This window comes from Marmota monax, unplaced genomic scaffold, assembly GCF_021218885.2.
Source record: "Marmota monax isolate L192 unplaced genomic scaffold, Marmota_monax_Labrador192_F-V1.1 WCK01_AAM20220418_F8-fsc00011, whole genome shotgun sequence".
In the NCBI taxonomy this organism is placed as follows: Eukaryota; Metazoa; Chordata; class Mammalia; order Rodentia; family Sciuridae; genus Marmota; species Marmota monax.
In genome coordinates, this window is record NW_026693082.1 from 18730739 (window position 1) to 18750986 (window position 20248).

At 38.3% G+C, this 20248-nt stretch overlaps 1 long non-coding RNA gene across 1 annotated transcript in view; it reads right to left on the minus strand.

The window, feature by feature from the left end:
- Positions 1-6441: 6441 nt before the first annotated feature.
- Positions 6442-20248, minus strand: part of LOC124099182 (uncharacterized) — a 38249-nt gene continuing 24442 nt past the window's right edge. Inside the window, exon 5 of the long non-coding RNA XR_006853854.2 lies at positions 6442-6960. This is a non-coding gene — a long non-coding RNA (uncharacterized LOC124099182). The remainder of the gene's footprint in view (positions 6961-20248) is intronic.

Below are 20248 nucleotides of genomic sequence, written 5' to 3' on the forward strand. Positions count from 1 at the left end.
AGCAGGGAATAGGGGTAGGAAAGACGGTGGAATGAGATGGACAGCATTACCTTAAGTACATGTATGAAGACACGAATGGTGTGACTCTACATTGTGTTTTACCAGAGACATGAAAATTTGTGCTCTGTATGTGTAATATGAATTGTAATGCATTCTGCTGTCATATATAACAAATTAAAATTTTAAAAATCATATTAATTAACCAGAGAAAATTTGAAATAAACAAAGCATCACAAGTAAGGAATAAACTCACTTGTAATATAAAAAAAATTTAAATATGGGAAACCCTTTGACCAATTTCAAGTGAATGAACCTTGAGGTTATTATGTTCAGTAAAATAAGCCAGTCATTAAAAAGTAAATAGTGTATAATTCCACTTATTTAAGGTAACCGAAATTGCCAATTCATAGACACAGAGTAGAGTGGTGGTTGCCATGGAGAGGAGGGGGAAATGGAGAGTTGTTGGAATGGTAGAGAATTTCAATTTTGCAAGACGAAAAAGTTCTAGAGACCTAGGACTCTTGTTCAGAACAACGACAATGCAAATGCACTTAACACAACTGAACTGAACATTTAAAAATAGCTACAACAGATTCTGGCCATTCTAATAATTGTTTAGAGGCATCTTGTTCTAATTTACATTTCCCTGATGACATTTGAATGTGGAGCATTTTTTCTTATTTGCCACTGTATTTCTTCTTTGGTGAGACGTTCATTCAGATCTTTTGTCCAGTTTTTTAAAATTTGGGTTGTTCATGTTCTTATTGCTGAGTGTGAAGAGTTGTTTGTATATTTTGGATATGAGTCCTTTAACAGATACATCACTCCCAAATATTTTCTCACAGTCTTTGGCTTGTCTTCTCATTCTCTTAACAGTGTCTTTTGCAGAGCAAAAGGTTTTAATCCAGCTTATCAATTCTTTCACTAACAACACAGAAGGACATGGAGTAGTGAGAAACCTCATTCATTCCTAATGGAATGTGAAATGGTACAACTACTTTGGAACACAGTTGGGCAGCTTTTTACAAAATGAAAAATATTCTTACATTCGACTCAGCAAACTTGTGTGTACACATAAACCTGCCGAGGGGTGTTTATGATAGTTCATAATTACCAAAAACTTGGAAGCAATTGAGTGGGTGAGTGGATAAATGAATTGTGACACATTTATACAATGGAATGTTATTCAGTTTCTTATCATTGTGATACTTAATGCCTCTGAACTTCAAACTTCAAATGGCTAACATGGTATCTTTTAGGCTATATATATTTTATCACAATAAAAAGATAAATGCATAAAGAAGCCAGTCACAATACAGTACTCTCATGTATAAGAAGGTCAAGGACAGGCAAACCTAATTGAAGATGGGGGTAGAGCTGCAACAGTGGTCACCTTGGTGGGTAAGGAAAGGATCCTGTGCATGGCCAGGAAATCGGAGGAAAGTAAAACAAAGTGTACATTTCAAGGAGTCTGAAAAGGGGACAAATTGGGGACTATTAGCTTAGAAAACCTGGAGTGAAGTTTTTTTTTTTTTTTTTTTTTTTAGGAAGGGGAAAATCAAATGTATTTTTAGTTTGAGGAACAGATGGAGAGGGAAGAACGACAGTGCAAGAGAGGGAAGGGACAGATGACATCCGGAGGTGTGAGGGGAGAGGACGGAGCAGGCAGAAGTGGGGTCATCCTCAGAAGGCACAGGAATACCTCTTACACTGTGACCATGAAAAGAGGGAGCAAGGACGTGTGAGGGCTGACAAAGCCAGGAAGTGAAAGGGAATCATGCCAAAAAATTCCGAGTTGCATGGTCTTTCTTCACCATATACACCTGCCTTCCCTGCACCCGTTCAATATCACGGATATCCTGAAAACTCTAGCCCCTCTCATTGATTTCTCTTTCAAAAGCAGCCTCTGCCACCAACTACTGTTTTTCAAAAATGTCTGCTGAGCTTCTTCCCATCTGAACATATAGGTATTTGATTAGAAGACCTCTGTTCAAGATGCAACATTTTGCTTTACTATGGATGTGAATTTTAGAATAAATCAGTTGGAAGATGTACGTATTTTTAATTTCCTCTGTGTCCTGAATTTAATAAATGCAGCTGGGAAAGAGGTATCTTATGCCAAAATTATGTTGAAAATAGAGAGAGCTATCTGCTTTCCCCACAAAAGTTCTGTTTTTTTTTTAAGTGGAAACTTTCTTTTCATTCCGCAAAGAATATTGATTTCATACTTAGAAAGCTAAATTAAATACATTTATATGCACTTGATGTATCCGAATTTTGTTAGTAGGAGGAGAATAATTGGAACATGATTCCCTGTCTATTCAGAACACTGAAGATTTCATTACATCCTATCAACCCATGATAAGATTCTGGGATGGCTCTAGAATGTGCGGTCTCATTAACTTGGGGAGTAGAGGCTTTTGTTGAAGGACAGGCAATATTGCCGTAGAGGCCTAGCTAGAAAAAAAGTACTTCATCAAAAGTGTTCTGAGAAGCCCCTATGGAAAGGCACACACAGGCAGTTCAACAGGCAAAAGTAGGAATGGTTAATGCAGGGGAGGGGGGGAATGGAAATCTCAGTAATATTTAAAGGATGCAAATTAAAATGATACTAAGACCCCACTTTATCTCTTATAATTAACAAGGTTTGTACGTAAAAGGGTAAAAGTGTAGAGGGAAATTTTATGGATTGCTTGTAGAATATAAATTGATGTAATTTTTTCAAAAAGCAATAGAAGGATGTCCATCGAAAGACTTGACAATGGCCATACCTTTTGAACTGATATTTGAGTGTCAGGATGCCATTCTTTAAAGAGTTCAGAAAAGTGAACGAAAGCTTTCTCACGTAAACATATTCATTACAGTGCTGATTATGATAGCAAAGGCTAGAAATACAGACGTCAAGCTATGAGAATTTCAGTGAAAGATATATATGACAGTGTAATTTTTATAGTCATTAAAAAAGTTTATGAGGAATTTTTAATGATGTGGGGAAAATGCTTTGTAATGATAAGTGGTTTAGTACTATTTCTACTGTGTTTGTATAGAAAAAGATTAGAAAACATCACAATTTAAAGTAGTTATCCCTAAGTGACAGGGTTTTAGTGATTCCCCCCTCTTTTATACAGCTCTCCATTTTTTTCCCACAATAGATGAATTGAAACTTATTCTTTGGTAAGGGAATAAAGTTCTCTTTGATCACTTTTGGTAATGGTTAAATTCCCTTACTCTGGTAAAATGGGCCACAACTTCTAGCTACAGTCAGCTATTCACTCAACAGTATTTCCTGAGAGTCTGCTGTATACCAGGCTGCACCATATGTTCTGGGAATCAAGGGCAAAGCAGACACCCAGACCTCAGACTCACGCTGGCCCTCACAATCTTGCATCCCAGTGAGAGCTACAGCATATTAGTTTTCTAAGGCTGCCATAATGAAGTACCACACACTTAGGTGGCTTAAAGCAATAGAAATGAATTTTCTCACAATTCTGAAGGCTAAAAGTCCAAGATCAAGGTGTTAACAACATTGGTTTCTCCAGAGTCTCTCTCCCTGGCTTGCAGATGGTGGTCTTCTCTCTTTTTCTTTGTATCATCTTCCCTCTGTGTGTGTCTGTATCCATATTTCTCCTTTTGGTGATACCAGTCTTGTTGGAGAGGGTCCACGCTAATGACCTCATTTTAACTTAATTACTTCTGTAGGTATTATCTCCAAATACAGTCACATTCTAAGGTACTGGGGGTTTGGACTTCAAGCTGTGAATTTTGAGGGTGACACAGCTCGGCCCATAACATCTAGCATGACCATCACATCAGGAAGAAGGGCTTAAAAAGCTGAGACCAAACATTATTCTTGCACTCTCAGCACTTAACTTCTAGAAAACAGTGTTAACTTTTAGAAAACAGTGTTGTGTTGACTGGATTTTGATACTTGCTGATTTCAGTTTTCCTCAGTGTATTTGTACATTTTGTAGCTTCTTTATTTCACAGATTAACAGGAGTGAAACACATTTTCATCTAGTTTTGATGAAATGCAACTGACATTTAAAATTTGTTTTCTCTTCAGTGTCAGAGAATGAATATTTATTCTTTGATGGCTGATATTACAAAGTCATTCATTATCTTTCAGAGAACAGATTGTGGTGTGAATTGATACCTCCTGAGTTCCCAGATGAGTATGTCATGATTCCCAAGAAGGTTTTGGCTGATTCTAAGTCCCTAGAGCTGTAAACAAACAGAGGTCTGGGGAATGAATAAATTCTGCCCAGGCTAATAACTTCTCTGTGACTCGTTTTCAATAATATTCAAAATTCAGAAGATTACTTTTTTTTTTGATACCGTGTAGATTCTAACTAAATTCACGATCTGCTTCCTACAAACCTCTCATTCTCATTTGTTCTCAAATCCTTCATGACATGTGGCTGTCTACAAATAAATTTGTTAAAAATAAAGCAGCTTCTGGAGGCTGCATGAATCACAATTGGAAAATGTTTGTTATATTGCATGCATGCCTACAATCCATTGCCCCTCCAGGCCAAGAAGGGATCGGATTTTCCATAATCACTTGAGCAGCTGTGGAAAGGTAGGGTAGTGTAGTGAGGAAGGGCCTGGGCTGTGGAGGCAGCTCCAGAACTTCTCCCTTCCAGGAGGATTGCAAAGATGGAGCGAGTGAATCCTCAGAGAGCTCTTGCAGTAGCTCCTGCTGCATAGTGATGTGTGCAATATTTGAGAGCTGCTATTATTAGATTTTGCAGTGCCGACTTCCTGTCTTTGATGGTCTCTGGCCTTCTTGCCCTTTTCCCATGCTGCCTCCAGGCTTAACTCTAGTCAGTTACCCAAGGTCTAGTTCAGAGTCAACAGTGAGTTCTCTATGACAACTTGGAGCTCTTCTGTGGGTGACATTTTAATAAAGGACACACTTGACCTCTTATCTATTTGAAGTTCAGCCTCCAGCTTATTCCATCCACACAATAGCAGCGATCCTCTTTTCTACGGCTAGCAAAATTAAAATTTGTGCAACTTTGGAAGGATATTTTTGGTGTTCTTCCATTAACCTAGAAGTACTTCTTATTCCCCTGGATTCCTCCAAGTCGTCTGTGAATAGTCCCTGTAGCACAGTCTCTGCCACCACCTGCTCCCTCTGAAGGCTCTTTGGTAGGTTCATAGGACTCAGTTGATTCCATCAGGATAGCCACGTGGTTGCTCTTCTCTGCTGGCAATACCCTTGTTTCTCTTCCCCAGCATGACACCTCCTTTATTAAAAAATGGAACCCAACCCTCTGGGATCTTGTCCCTGCTTAATGCTTACTTATCTTCTACGTTATGCTCATTTGCCCTTGTGAATTATTGCCTGGAAAGTGTGCTGCTTTATTTATATACTGTTTGGCACTCAGATTATAGCCTCCTTGACAATAAAGTACATGTCCCTGAATTCTTTTGTAGATGACCCTACTATTTTAGATATATACTAAATATTGCTTACATTGGTCTTTTTATTACCCCCACCCCCAATTACTCTCCTCTAGCTTTTCTAGCTGGTCTCCTGATGTTAATACAGACTGTCTAGACTTTTCTATCCTCTTTTATCTTGTATCCTCAAGTATCTTCTGATGCTTGTTTTACTTTTTCCTTCGACCCAATCTGTGTGAAATTAAATTCCAGTGAAATTAAGGAATGTTTCCAAGAGTATACAAAAGGGGGGAAATAGGCAAAGTGACCCACTCGAGGTAGAACTGAGCCTTTCCTCGTTAAGGCACCCACAGGCTTCTTTACTGCACCTTGTCATGTATCTTTCACTTATTTCCCTCTTTTTTTGGATTGTTAGACTATATCCTATTAGTCTCATTAATCTCTAGTTCTTGGCCCATTGCGCAGAACACAGTAAGTGCTTAATAAATGTTTATGGAGGAAATGAAAGATTTGCCCATGAGGATAGTAATACTTGTCCTACTCTCCTTTGTTTTCTAAAAACCTAGTTTTAGAAAAATGCTGTGATTTGTGGGCACTGGAGTCAGAATTCATGATTTTTACCCCAGCTTCACCACTTTTGGCTGGTGACAGAGGGCAAATTACCTTTCTGAGACTAGTTACATCATATGTAAAAACTCACAGGAATAGCAGGGCGCAGTGATGCACACACTTGTAATCCCAGAGGCAAGAAGATCGCAAGTTCAAAGCCTGCCCCAGAAGAAAGCCAGGCGCTAAGCAACTCAGTGAGACCCCATCTCTAAAAAAATACAAAATAGGGCTGGGGATGTAGCTCAGGGGTCTAGTGTGCCCCTGAGTTCAATCCCAGTACCCCCCCCCAAAAAAAATCTCTCAGGGATGTTGTAAGAATTTTAATATTTAGACCACTACACAGTATATAGTAAACACCTTAGAAATTTAGCTATAGTTGGATTTTTAAAAGGATATTAAAATGTATTAATATTTATTTATGCACAGAGACCAGGAAAATGACTGACACACCATTTATTGAGTATGCAGTTCTCCAGAGACTTTATAGAATAGGGACAGAGTTTTTACTCACGCAAATAATCAGCAATATCAATATCTAGACATTTTTTCACAATTACATTTTTTATTTTAAAAATTATTGTAAAATGTGTGTGACCTAAAGCTTGCAATTTAACCATTTTTTAAAAATTTATGTTTTAGTTGTAGGTGGACACAATACCTTTATTTCATTTTTATGTGGTGCTGAGGATGGAACCCAGTGCCTCATGCATACTAGGCAAGTGCTCTACCACTGAGCCACAACCCTAGTCCCCCATTTAACCATTCTGATACAGTTCATACAAGGCATTAAGTTCCATTGTGAAGCAATCATTGCCACTATTTCCAGAACTCCTTTTGTATTGCAAAACTGAAACTTTACCGTTGAACTCCCCCGTCACTTCTTCCTCCAGCCCGTGGCAGCTACCATTCTATTTAATGTCTTGATGAATTTGACTGCTCTGGATACTTCATTTAAAAAAAAAATATTGGTTCTCTTTAGTTATACATGACAGCACAATCTATTTTGATATACAAGCATTGAATATATCTTATTCTAATTAGGACCCCATTCTTGTGGTTGTACATGATGGTGAGCGTCACTGTGGTGTATTCATATGTGTACATAGGAGAGTTATGTAATATTCATCCCACTGTCTTTCCTTTTCTATCCCTCTTCCCTTCCCTTCATTCTCCATTGTCTAATCTACTGCACTTCTATTCTTCCCCTCACCTACCCTCTTACTGTGGGTTAGCTTCCACATATCAGAGAAAATATTCAGCCTTTGGTTTTTTGAGATTGACTTATTTCACTTAGCATGATAGTCTCCAGCTCCATCCATTTACCAGCAAATGTCATAACGTCATTCTTATTTATGGCTGAGTAATATTCCATTATGTATATCTACCACATTTTTTTTTACTCCTTCATCTATTAAAGGGCACTTACTTTGGTTCCATAGCTTAATTATTGTGAATTGACATGATTGCACCACTGTAGTATGCTGTCTTTAAATCTTTTGGGTATATACTATGGATTGGGATAACTGGTCACATGTATGTACTTCGTTTTAGTAAATTCATCCCGTGTTTGTCCTTTTACTTCTGTGTTATTATACCTCACATGTCTTCAAGCTTCATCCATGTTAGATCATGTACCAGAATTTCCATTCTTTTAAAGCTAAATACAATTTTTTAAAAAATTTATTGGTTGTAAAACATTCCCTTTCTATTGTTGTGTGTTAATGTGTCCTGACTTTTCATAACTGTAACTAATGAAAATTGAGCTCTGTCTGTATAAAGTTATCCAGGTTTTTTGAGGCCTCAAACAATAATAGAAGATTTTTTAAAAAAGAGGAAGAAAGACAAATCTGGTGTTCAAGAAATCTCATTAAAAACATATCTTTTTGCTTTTACCAGAAACGCATAGATATATTAAATGCATCTGAGAGTCTGTTCAAGAAGCAAAGAAAAAGAGTTGCTACAATGTGTGACTTTGCTGTTATCTATCACTGATGATTGCCACATCATCTTGGTTAATGTATTCACTGACCATAAAAGATGAAAATGTGCACTTCCTTGATAATATTGAGAATGAGTTGGCAAATGATCTCTGTGCTCTGAGATGGGTGGAAAGGTGAAATGGAAGATGTCTAACCTGGGCTGGGGCTGGGGCTCAGTGCTGGTGCACTTGCCTGGCATGTATGAGGCACTGGGTTCGATTCTCAGCACCACATATAAATAAATAAATAAAAGGTCTTCCAACAACTAAAAAAGAAAAAAAAATTTAAATTTTAACTGGCCAAGACTTGAGTTCAAGCCCCTAAAACAGTTTCGTTTCCAACAATTGCTAAGATTATTAAATTGCAAAACTGGATAAGGACACTTCTGGCATGTATTTTACTTCAGACAGCAAGCTACTAATGAAAAAACAGCGAGACATCAAGGAAAGAAAGAGCAAAAATTACATATAACAATCTTGGTACTTGAAAATGTATGTTTCAATATGAATGAGAATTCTGATAACAAGCGCAGGAAATTTGCGAGGTATAGATGTTCTCTTTTCTTTTAAGAGGAAAAAATTTTAAATTGGATTTTATGTTGTTACTCCAGGTGGAAGAAACATTTTCAAATTCATTATTTATACACTGCCTAGCACAAGAATTATTTGAGGCAAGTGAGAGAGTATTAAAAATGTAATGTAAGAAATCTGAATAGAATTTCTCCTGCTTGCCTTTCTTTGTCCAGGCGCTGACCTTTACTTTGAAAATATTAACAGAAACATTCACAAAGAATATACGACTACAGGGAAACAGTTTTAGCAGCGTCTGGGATGGCAGTGCTGTGTCTTATCTACCTAGGGTTGGTCAGTTGGGCTCTCTCTTGTAATTAGGATTTTCTTGGCCTGTAAATACAGTAGCCATATGTTCTAGATTTTTTGGGACAGCCCCAATTAAAACATTCTTTCCTGTTGTTAGACCATGTGTCAGACCATGTGTTCTGATATTTTTATGTAAAATGTGGTCAGCTAAACCAAAACCATTAGTATTTCCCTAATGGCCCTTTTCTTCAGGGTCCGTATAGGCCTGTGTGTCTGGGTTGGGGTCCAAGTCCTAACCATTGTTTGAGATCCAGCTGAGGTCTTTGTATTTCTGTAAATCCCATAAATCTCAATCTGATCTCTTCAACCCTCCCCCATCTCCTCCCCTACTGGAACAGAGGCTCTGCCTTGCAATGGATGGCACACAGTCTTATATAGTTCTGTGTTGTTGTATGTGGGTGAGTCTCATCTCCTCGACAAAATTCTACAGTACGGAGGAAAGGAACATTGTCCAAATTTCCCCCACAACTCCTACTGGGCCTCACTCAGTCTTGGAGATATATATATTTAAAAAAAATATATATATATATAATATTATATATATATAATTTATATATATATAATTTTTGTGTGTGTGTCTGTGTGTGTATTATTCAGGACAGTGACATCTTTTTATTTAAATAAGTCTAGAACCCTAAATGAACCTGTAAATAGTCTTAATTAACCCCTCACCACATCTTTCAGAGTTGATTCTGCAATCTGTATACGGGGTAAAAATGGGAGTTCATAATTCACTTGAATCAAATGTATGAAATATGATATGTCAAGAGCTTTGTAATGTTTTGAACAACTAATAATAATAATAATAATAATAAATTTTTTTTAAAAATCAAAAGTATATTTTCAGTGTTGGATTTCTCTGTCTCTGTATGTGTGTGTGTGTGTGTGTGTGTGTGTAAAACCTAGCCTTTGGGGCTGGGGTTGTGACTCAGAGGTAGAGCGCTCGCCTACCATGTGTGAGGCATGGGGTTCGATCCTCAGCACCACATAAAAATTAAATAAAGATATTGTGTCCACCTATAACTAAAAAATAATATTTTAAAAAAACCAAGCCCTTGGCTTTTCAAGTGTCCTAAGGTAAGTTCTATGACTTTGTTATGTTATTCTAGACATATAGCTAGATACATGTTAGTTTTCTGTCATTTCTGTTGTAATACTTCTCTTCTTGGTGCACTACTTGCTAAACATTGGCTCCGTGGGAGACCATTTCCCCTAGATGATTTCTAGCAAATCTGCATCCCTCTGTTACTGTCTAGGGGTTCTGGGTTCCTTGTTGCTGTTCAGCAAAGAATTGAAGAACAGGCCATAGAGATAGCAAGCAAGAAGTAGGTTTATTGTGAAAGAGACAGACTTCTCTGAAGAGAAGGGGCCCCAGAGCTGGGAATCCGATGGGGGAGTTTGGGCCTATTCTTTTTACGGTTTCTGGAATTTCCTCCCCTGTCCACACTCTCATTATTATATTGATGGGTCCCATGCATCTGTTTTAGTATTTCTATTGGATCCCTGTATAGGAGCAGGAGTACAGAAATGTCTGTCTGATTGGGTCCCCCCCCTTGTGTCCATGAGCAATTTCATCAAGCTCATGGACAAGAAGTTGACCTCATCAGAAGACCCTCTCAGGATCCTTTGTTCTGACCCGGCTCCCGACCTCCATCTTGCCCTGGCTGCCTTAGCCCTTCTACCTCTCCCTCACCTCCCCTAGCTCTTCTCTGCATTCCTGCATTAGGCAGAGGGTGTAAGACCTGGGGAGAAATGGGCAACAGCAGGAATCAGGTTAACCTCTTCAAAATATTCACAGCAGATGAGATTAGATAGGCCCAGGGTGGGGTTGGGGCCTGTGTATCTTTTTTTTTTTTTTTTTTATTTTTATTTTTTTTTTATTGTTGGTTGTTCAAAACATTACATAGTTCTTGATATATCATCTTTCACACTTTGCTTCAAGTGGGTTATGAACTCCCATTTTTAGCCCATATACAGCTTGCAGAATCACATCAATTACACATCCATTGATTTACATATTGCCATACTAGTGTCTGTTGTGTTCTGCTGCCTTTACTATCCTCTACTATCCCCCCTCCCCTCCCCTCCCCTCCCCTCTTCTCTCTCTACCCCCTCTATTGACCTTCATTTCTCCCCCTTGTATTATTTTTCCCTTTCCCCTCATTTCCTCTTGTATGTTCTTTTGTATAACCCTGAGGGTCTCCTTCCATTTCCATGCAATTTCCCTTTTCTCTCCCTTTCCCTCCCACCTCTCATCTCTGTTTAATGTTAATCTTCTCCTCATGCTCTTCGTCCCTACTCTGTTCTTAGTTACTCTCCTTATATCAAAGGAGACATTTGGCATTTGCTTTTTAGGGATTGGCTAGCTTCACTTAGCATAATCTGCTCTAGTGCCATCCATTTCCCTGTAAATTCTATGATTTTGTCATTTTTTAATGCAGAGTAATACTCCATTGTGTATAAATGCCACATTTTTTTAATCCATTCGTCTATTGAAGGGCATCTGGGTTGGTTCCACAGTCTTGCTATTGTGAATTGAGCTGCTATGAACATCGATGTAGCAGTGTCCCTGTAGCATGCTCTTTTTAGGTCTTTAGGGAATAGACCAAGAAGGGGAATAGCTGGGTCAAATGGTGGCTCCATTCCCAGCTTTCCAAGAAATCTCCATACTGCTCTTGAAGGGCTCCACGGTTCTGATTTCAGAGGACGACAGTTCCAGAACTCTTAGTACCAATTTCTAATGGCACGTTTTAAGGCTTCTTGTCAGCAGGTCTGAGTCATACCACCTTCTCTATCCAATTTCCCTACTTTATTCGGTATTAATGCTCTTCTTTTTTTTCTGAGGAATTGGAATGTTTAAGAAGATTAATTTGCTATAATTGTATGTTTAATGTGTTAGATTTATAGGAGTTATTTAAGAACTTGGGAGAGGTTTTGCTCATTAGGTGATAAGTTTGCTCTGCAGGCATTTGAAATGTTAAAATAAAAATTGACTATTAAATTTATAAATACAGTTTAAAATGTTTAAGAAGATTTAATTATCCAAGTTTATAAATGGTACTGATTTCTATGTTTAGTTTCTTTAACACAAACCCACTAATTATTAATCAAAGAGAAATGAATTACTCTTCATTTGCATATCAAAATTAGTAATTTAAACTAAAACAAAATCATGTTTTCATTTTGTAACTTTAAAAATGGAATTTAATTTGCTATCCCAGTATGTATGAATTATTTTTTCTACTCCTAAGGATTCTTTTCCTGCCCAAGTCATGAAAATAAGAAAACAAACCTCTGATAACATCAAAAACAGACCCTGTGTTTAAAACTAACTGACATCTTAAAGTCTTTTTGTTTCTCAGAGTCCTGCAATTTCTGGAATATAAATGATCCATGAAGCCTTTCTTTAATCTGAAGAGAACTATTAGCATTTTTAAAATTCTCTGTTAAATATAAAGTTCTTTCAACCATCAGGTATGGAATATGCAATACTTTCACAGAATGGAATTTGCTCACTTGCTTTGTAAGCGAACTATGCTAATGCAAAAGCATAACACTAAACAAATGATGGTGACTCTTCTATTAGCTGGAAAAAGATCTCATACCTGGCACCCCAACCACTAAATCACTTTTTTTTTTTCAGAGTCAATCTAGGTTTAAAAGAAGAAGGGAGAGGGTTTGGGGTTGTGGCTCAGTGGCAGAGCACTTGCTTAGCACATGTGAGGCACTGGGTTCAATCCTCAGCACCACATAACAATAATTAAATAAAATAAAGGTGTTGTGTCCATCTACAGCTAAAAATATTAAAAAATAAATAAATGAAAGAAGAAGGCGAGGAAGAAGAAGAAGAAGAAGAATCACTGTGCCAGCAGATTCAAACACAAATGCAAAACCTAGTTTCTCTGATATTGGGAGAGTTGAAATTGTAGACTGCTCTTTTCTAACTTCTAGACTTTGCACATCTGTTCGCATTAAAGTGCAAACGAAGCCACTACTACTGCATAGGCCCACTATCCTTGATTTAATATCTGGATAGATTCCAGAGTATTTTTCAGGCTAGCACACATCTGGGTCTACAGTGAGAACATGGTAAGAAATGACCTGTATGTATGAATGTATGTATGTGTGCATATATATATATATATATATATATATATATATATATTTTTTTTTTTTTTTTTGGTACTGGGGATTGAACCCCAGAGTGCTTTACCACTCAGCTACATCCCCAGCCCTTTTTATGTTTTAACTTTTGAGACAGGGTCTTGCTAAATTGTCCAGGCTGGCTTTGGAACTTGATCCTCCTGTCTCAGCCTCTAGAGTTGCTATGATTACAGGTGTGTGCCACCACACCCAGCAACAAGTGACCTATATAATGGCTTATCATGATAATCCCAAACTATCTTTGGCCATGAAGTTTAAATTTTTTTTTTCTTTGGCACTTCTTGCTATTTGTGTTTTTGTTAAGGAAAAAAAAATGCCTACAACACTACCTTCTGGATCAGTTTAGTGGAAGAGTACCATTCAATTGCAAAACAAACAAAAATTGCCTTGGGCAAGTATTATTTGTGCAAATACAGATTTTTTTCTTGCTATTTTAAACCAAAATAAAATTCATGAATAAATTGGATGCTCAAACCAATATTAGATGCGACTATCTTCTTTTACTCCAGAGTTAAGACTTTGTTGATTTCACCAGCCTCCTTTAGTTTTGGTGTACTATATTATAAGTACATGTTATACGTTCAAAGCTCTCAAATACACATCCTAAAAAAAATACTGGTGTTCCCCTGCTCCTGCTTCCCACTTTATACTGTTGGTATTTCACTTTTAGAAAGTGTTCCCTGCCAAGGAAAATTTGAAAAGCCTCTGGTTGACCTTAAGCTAAGGGCCCCTAGTTTTCCTGTGGGATTCTAGTCTTTCCACTCTCCATCTGATGGAGTGCACCAACCCTGACCACATATCAATTTTCCTGAACATTTCATTATATTCCTTCCCTTCCCAATAATCTTTAAAGGCTCTTTGTGGACCACTAAATTCAATTCCATGTTTCTGGCTTGGCTTTTCAGATAGACACACTGACTTTACCCTAGTTTCCCTGAGTCACCCACCAGACCTCCTAGTCCTGGAGAGGCGTGGTGCCTCTATTTCCTTTTCTCCGGCCCTTGACAGGTCTGGCTAATCCTCCTGCACAGAGCCATTACCAGCCTCTTAGAACTGCTGTGTGAAATGAAGCTCTTTTCTAGTCAGCCTGCCTCTTCACTGTGTCCCTCATGTGCCGTGCATTTTGGTTCATTACATCATTAAATCTGAGATTCCCCCTGCTTCTCCTTTCACCTACTCTGATTCTTCTTATCCTTCACGGTCCGTATACCCATGAACACTTTGTTAGCATCCTGAGTTCACAATGATCTTTTCTTCCCACAGACTTACAACTAAATTTTGCCTAAGAGCTTTCTTTGTTCTATGATCTTCCCACTGGGGTCACAAACTTCTACAATTTTTTTTTTTAATTGACAAGCTCATTCCTGAAGAATGAAAAGAGCTCTTTTTTTTTTTTGGAGTGGGGCAGGTACCAGGGATTGAACTCAGGGGCCCTTGACCACTTTGCCACTCCCCCAGCCCTATTTTGTATTTTATTTAGAGACAGGGTCTCACTGAGTTGCTTAGCACCTTGCTTTTGCTGAGGTTGGCTTTGAACTCTCGATCCTCCTGATTCAGCCTCCTGCCTCAGCCTCCCGAGCCACTGGGATTACAGGTATGCACCACTGTGCCTGGTGAAAAGAGCTCTAAAATGCAATTATAGGACCTGAATTTAGTCTCTGGTTTTATCATTCACTGATTCTGTTCTTTTAACCAAATCACTTACACTTTCATATTCTTGCTTTTTCCTCTGTACAAGAGAATAATAATCTTGGTTGTGTTGTTTAGAAGTATTTTTAGTTGTAGGTAGACACAATACCTTTATTTTATTTAGCTGAGGATTGAACCCAGTACCTTGCACATGCTAGGCAAGTACTCTACCACTGAGCTACAAGCCCAGCCCCCTCTGCTGTGTTTTAAAATAGAATTGTCACCCATGGAATGGTCTGCTGCTTGCTCTGGTGAGCTTCCTTGCTGCAGTCACCAGGGATGGTTGTTAAGCCATTCCAGTGGAAAAGCCTGATCTTCAAAACCCATCTGGAGTTACAGGCTGTAGGAATCTGACTGATGAGAATGGTGGAAGCAAGACTGGTGGCTCTTGCTTCCTTTCTACATTCTCTCCCTAGGTAACTTCTTGAATTCCAAGGGCTTACAATGCTTTTCAGATACCAGTGACCTCCAAATGTTTGGGATACCCCAGACCTCTCCACTAAGCTTCATTGCTATATTATCTAAGTGCACTTTTCTCTTGGAGGTTTCACATGCTTCTCAAACGGAACAATTCAAATTGAACTCTTGCTTACTCCATAATCTTCCCACTCACATGCAGAGTCATATCTGATCTATTTCTCCTACTTCATTTTAGTGAACGAGAAATGGCTCAGGTCAGAATTCTGAGACTGCTCTTTAATGCTCCTTTGCTAATCAATCACCAAGCTCTATTATCTTCTCTCTTAAACATACTACAAATTGGTCCCCTTTTTTTTTTTTTTGTCTTCTGCTACCACTCTTGTTCAAGTTACCATTATTCTTTGATTGGACTCGCAAAATTCTAACTTGTCTTTCCATGTCTACTTTAATGCCCCTTCAATCCATTCTTTACTCAGCAACCAGAACCTTTTTTTTTTTTTTAACATTGCTGGGGATCAAACCTAAGATCTTGTGCATATTAGGAAATGTTTTACCACTGAGCCACATCCCCGGCTTCAAGAATTTTTTTTTTCTTTTTTTCTGGAACCAGGAATTGAACCCAGAAGTGCTTAACCACTGAGCCACATCCCCAGACCATTTGATTTTTTTTTTTTTTTTTTTGCGACAGGGTCTCACTAAGTTGCATAGGGCCTCACTAAGTTGCTGAGGCTGGCTTTGAACTTGTCATCCTCCTGCCTCAGCCTTCTGAGCAGCTGAGATTACAGGCATGCACCACCGTGCCCAGCCTCAAAGGATTTTTTAAAAGCCCAAATATTATTATGTCTAATCTTATCCTTTCATTTTACACTCCAAGTAAGTCTACACTATTTCCAAGTGGCTACTAAGGGCCTTTGTGACCTGGTCTCTGCCCACTTCTTCAATCTCATTTCACAAGCTTTCTGTTCTCCTTGATTCCTTTCAATCTTATTGACCTTTCAGATCCTCCAATATACCAAGCTCTTTACTCCCTTCTGTCTGCCAGCTTTCCCCTCACCAAGGGTCTAACCTGCCAAGAATTGAGTTAAAAATCTTAAAACTGTTTCTTTTCCAATAATTGCTAAGATTTTAGTAAGTGACACTCCTCAAAGTGTCAGAAAAGCTTTTCCTATTCCTCTATTCTAATACAGTCTTTAGCACAAGATGCAATGGAACTTTTATTTTTAGGATTATTTGTCTTTCTCCCCATTGGAGTATAACAGGAGAGCAGGAACCACTTTCCACTGATACCTAGCTTACCGCTGTGTCAGCATACTGACAACTAGGACCAAGGGATTCGTAAGGTCTCAGAGAAAAATGATCTGTAAATTTTATCTCTCTGGCCTCTCATAGCCATTCCTCTTCAGGTTGTGCTGGGTAAACATTACCAAATTCTGCTTTCCCCCTTCTTCACTTCTTCTGCCCTTCTAATATTTCTATATGATCACAAGCAATCACATTGCTTCAGATAGATTATGATACCATTGACTAGGTAACAGAAATACTCTACTACTAATAACAATAGCCACACCACACACATTTGCATCATACTTCATGATGTTCTAAGTGCTCTCAAAGTCTACTATCTCATTTAATCCTGGAGTCTGGGTCTGAAGATGTATTTCACTACCTCATTCCTGTGGATAGTTTTCAAAGCTGTATTGACAGCAGCTTATATCTAATTCATCACTGAAGGAAGGATGACTTTAGTTGAAGGCTGAATATATGCTTTTTGATGTTAACTTTTGGTAGTTTCATTTCAAGACTGTCACCTTTTACCTAAACTTACCTGTACTCAAATTCTGGGGGGCTATGGATATAGCTCAGATGGTAGAGTGCTTGCCTCACATGCACAAGGCCCTGGGTTCAATCCCCAGCACCACAAAAAAAAAAAAAGAGAGAAAGAAAGAAATCTGGGGACTCTTACTGTACGTTCCTCTCAGCTCACTGACTATAATTCCTTTTAGGATTCTTAGGACAGATAAATGAGATACTACTAATTCATATTTATCAAATGCTTATTATATGCCAGATAAAACCCCAATCGCTTTTTATTCATGAATCCATTCCAACTTCACAACTGCCTGTGCCATAGGTTGCTTTGTCAGACCCACTTAGGGAGAAATTGAGAAAGATACAAAGAAACTACATCATTTGTCACGTTGCTAGAAAGAGGGGAACTTGGAATGTGAGCTCAGCAGTCTAGGCTTTTTTGCAGCATATATGTGAATGCTTGTTCTTTAATGACGTTATTCTTTAATGTATTCACTAGCACTTTAAGCAGTGCTTACTGTGTGCCAGGCATTTGGCATGGTGCAAACACATAGTTTGCAACCTAGTGAAGAAGATGAGTTTGAACAAATGATTAATGATGTGTTAGGAAATCCCACCCTGTGCTGTGGGATCATAGATTGGAGGGACCTTGTCTAATCTGGAGGTTGGGGAAGGCCTCCCTGAGGAATGGCTTTTGGCTGAGGCCTGCAGAATGTGTGTGCATAGGTTAAACAAAGGGGTGCTCAGCAGTGGGGCAAAGCAGTCCAGGAATGCTTGAACAACTAAAAGAAGCCAGAATCTGGAGTTTCTAGAATAAAGAGGCCAGAGGGATGAGGTGATGTTGGAGGACCAAGCACCAGTTCCCATGGCAGAGGGCTTCTGATGCCATAGTAAGGGTCTTGGGTAGCTACTGAAAAGATTTGAAGACGAGCAGAGCCTTTGAAAGACTGCTACAGCTTCAGTGAGAAGGAGGCAGTGATTAGTTGGGGGATGTCTTGGTCCATTTTGTGTTGCTGTGACAGAATACCTGCCCCTGGGTTATTTATAAAAAAAAAAAATTATTCTCACAGTTCTGGAGGTTGCAAAGGTCAAGAGCACAGCATTGACATCTGGAAGGGGCCTCTGTGCTACTCTGTGCATGGCAGAAGGGCAAGAAAGCATGTATCAGAGAAAAGCAAGAGAGGGCTGAACTTGCTATTATAGCAACCCTCTCCCTTTGTACCTGAGATAGTGGCGTTAATCCATTCATGAGGGCAGAACGCTCATGGCCTGATCACCTCTTAAAGGCCCACCTCTTAATACTAATAGAAGGGCAATTAAATTTCAACATGATTAATTTTTTAATTTTTTATTTCTTTTGATGGAGATGGACACAATAATTTTTATATTCTTTATGTGATGCTGAGAACTGAATCCAGAGCCTCACGGGTGCTAGGCAAGCGCTCTACCACTGAGCCACAGCCCTAGCCCTCAACATGAGTTTTGAAGGGGACTTCACAACATAGCAGGAGGTTGTTGCCATCTGACAGGAGAGAGAGGCTGGTGGAGGCAGCAAGAATGACAGTAGTGGGGCTGTGAAGGAGTGGGTGGGGTCAAAACAGATCTAGGAGGGGAAACAGAATTTGATGATTGATGATTGGATGTGGAGGGTGAGAGGAAAGAAATCAAGCTTTCTGACTTGAACAAAGTTTTTTTTTTTTAATATTTTTTTAATTGTCAATGGATATTTATTTATTTATCTATTTATATGTGGTGCTGAGGATCGAACCCAGTGCCTCACACATTCCAGACAAGTGCACTGCCGCTGAGCCACAGCCTCAGCCCCTTGAACAAAGTTTTGATAAAGAGAAATGGAAACAGATTTGGGTGAATGGATTGATGAGATGATGGATCTAATTTTAGGGTGTTGAAATAGAAGCAAGCACATGTGTCCATCTAGCATTTGGATTATAAGGGTCTGAAGCTCAGCCAAGTGTAGTCAACAATATAATTAATATAATTTCTTTAGTCCCCAAATGAGCATTTTTCACCTTTACTTTCTAAAAGTAAAATGTGTCTTAAAATAATTTGTCTGTTAAAAACGTTTTTTCTTCTGAAAAAATATTATTAAATTAATGATAAACTATCATAAAATGAGAATGTCCTATAAAAACCTCATTAATTTGTACTTAATGGTGTTTTGAGAAATCAGAGGAGACTTTAAAACATCCTTTGGTCTGGAAGAAAGATAATTAACAAAGGCAAAACTCAGCACTAGCACTGAATTTTGGCACAAATGCCAAATCGGTAAAGTCCAACTTAATGAGGCTTTACCACAACAGTTAGCAGGCTTGAAGTGTTTGCTCTTTTTAAGTCAGTCCAAATCATTCCTTCCTCCCTTTCTACCTCCAACACAATTTTGTTTACACCATTAACTTGATTAGCAGTCTCTGTCTACATATTACAAATGTATGCTTTGTCAACCTTGGATAGAATAATGTGCCTAGGAACTTCAGAGTGTTTTTCTGAGCATAAAATGCTGCCTCTTTTAGTGTAATTGTGGCAGGGTTCATTGCCCCCACGCTCGGCCACCTAGGTGGGAGAAGATTTATAGAAAGAGAAAACTTAGTTTAGCAAAAGAAATTTCAGACAACCTTTTCTGAAATTTTATATCATCTACTGACTCTAAGGTATTTTTTGGCCAATTACCATATTATTTTCATTATTAATTTAATATTCATAAGGGCATGTATAACTGTTTCAACTAGATTTTTCACCTGGTAAGGGAGGAAACACTTATAGCTACTCTTGGGAAGGTTTTTTTTTTTTTTTTTCCCATGCTGGAAATTAAACCCAGGGCCTCATACAAACTAGGCCAGTGTTCTACCACTGAGCTACCCTCTTTAATCTCTAGCTTCAGGCTTTTTACTGACTTTCTGCTCCCTTCCTTCTAGTCCTACCTTAATTGGGTTCTCTAACTAAGATCCTTTAGGTATCTAAAGACTAAAACACTGGTATAACAAAGGCACAGGAGACTTTAAAAAACAAACCTTTAATTATTAACTTGTTCTATGAAACTGGTATTACCTTAAGACCAAAATCAGATAAAGGTATTACAAGAAAGAAAAACTACAAACCAATATCTCTCATGAACATAAATGCAAACATTCTCAAAATATTAGCAAATCAAATCCAACAATGTATAAAAATGTATACACTGTGGACAAGTGAGATTTATTCCAATTATGCATGGCTGGTTCAACATTTGAGAATTAGTCAATATAACGCACCACATCCACAGGCTAAAGAAGAAAA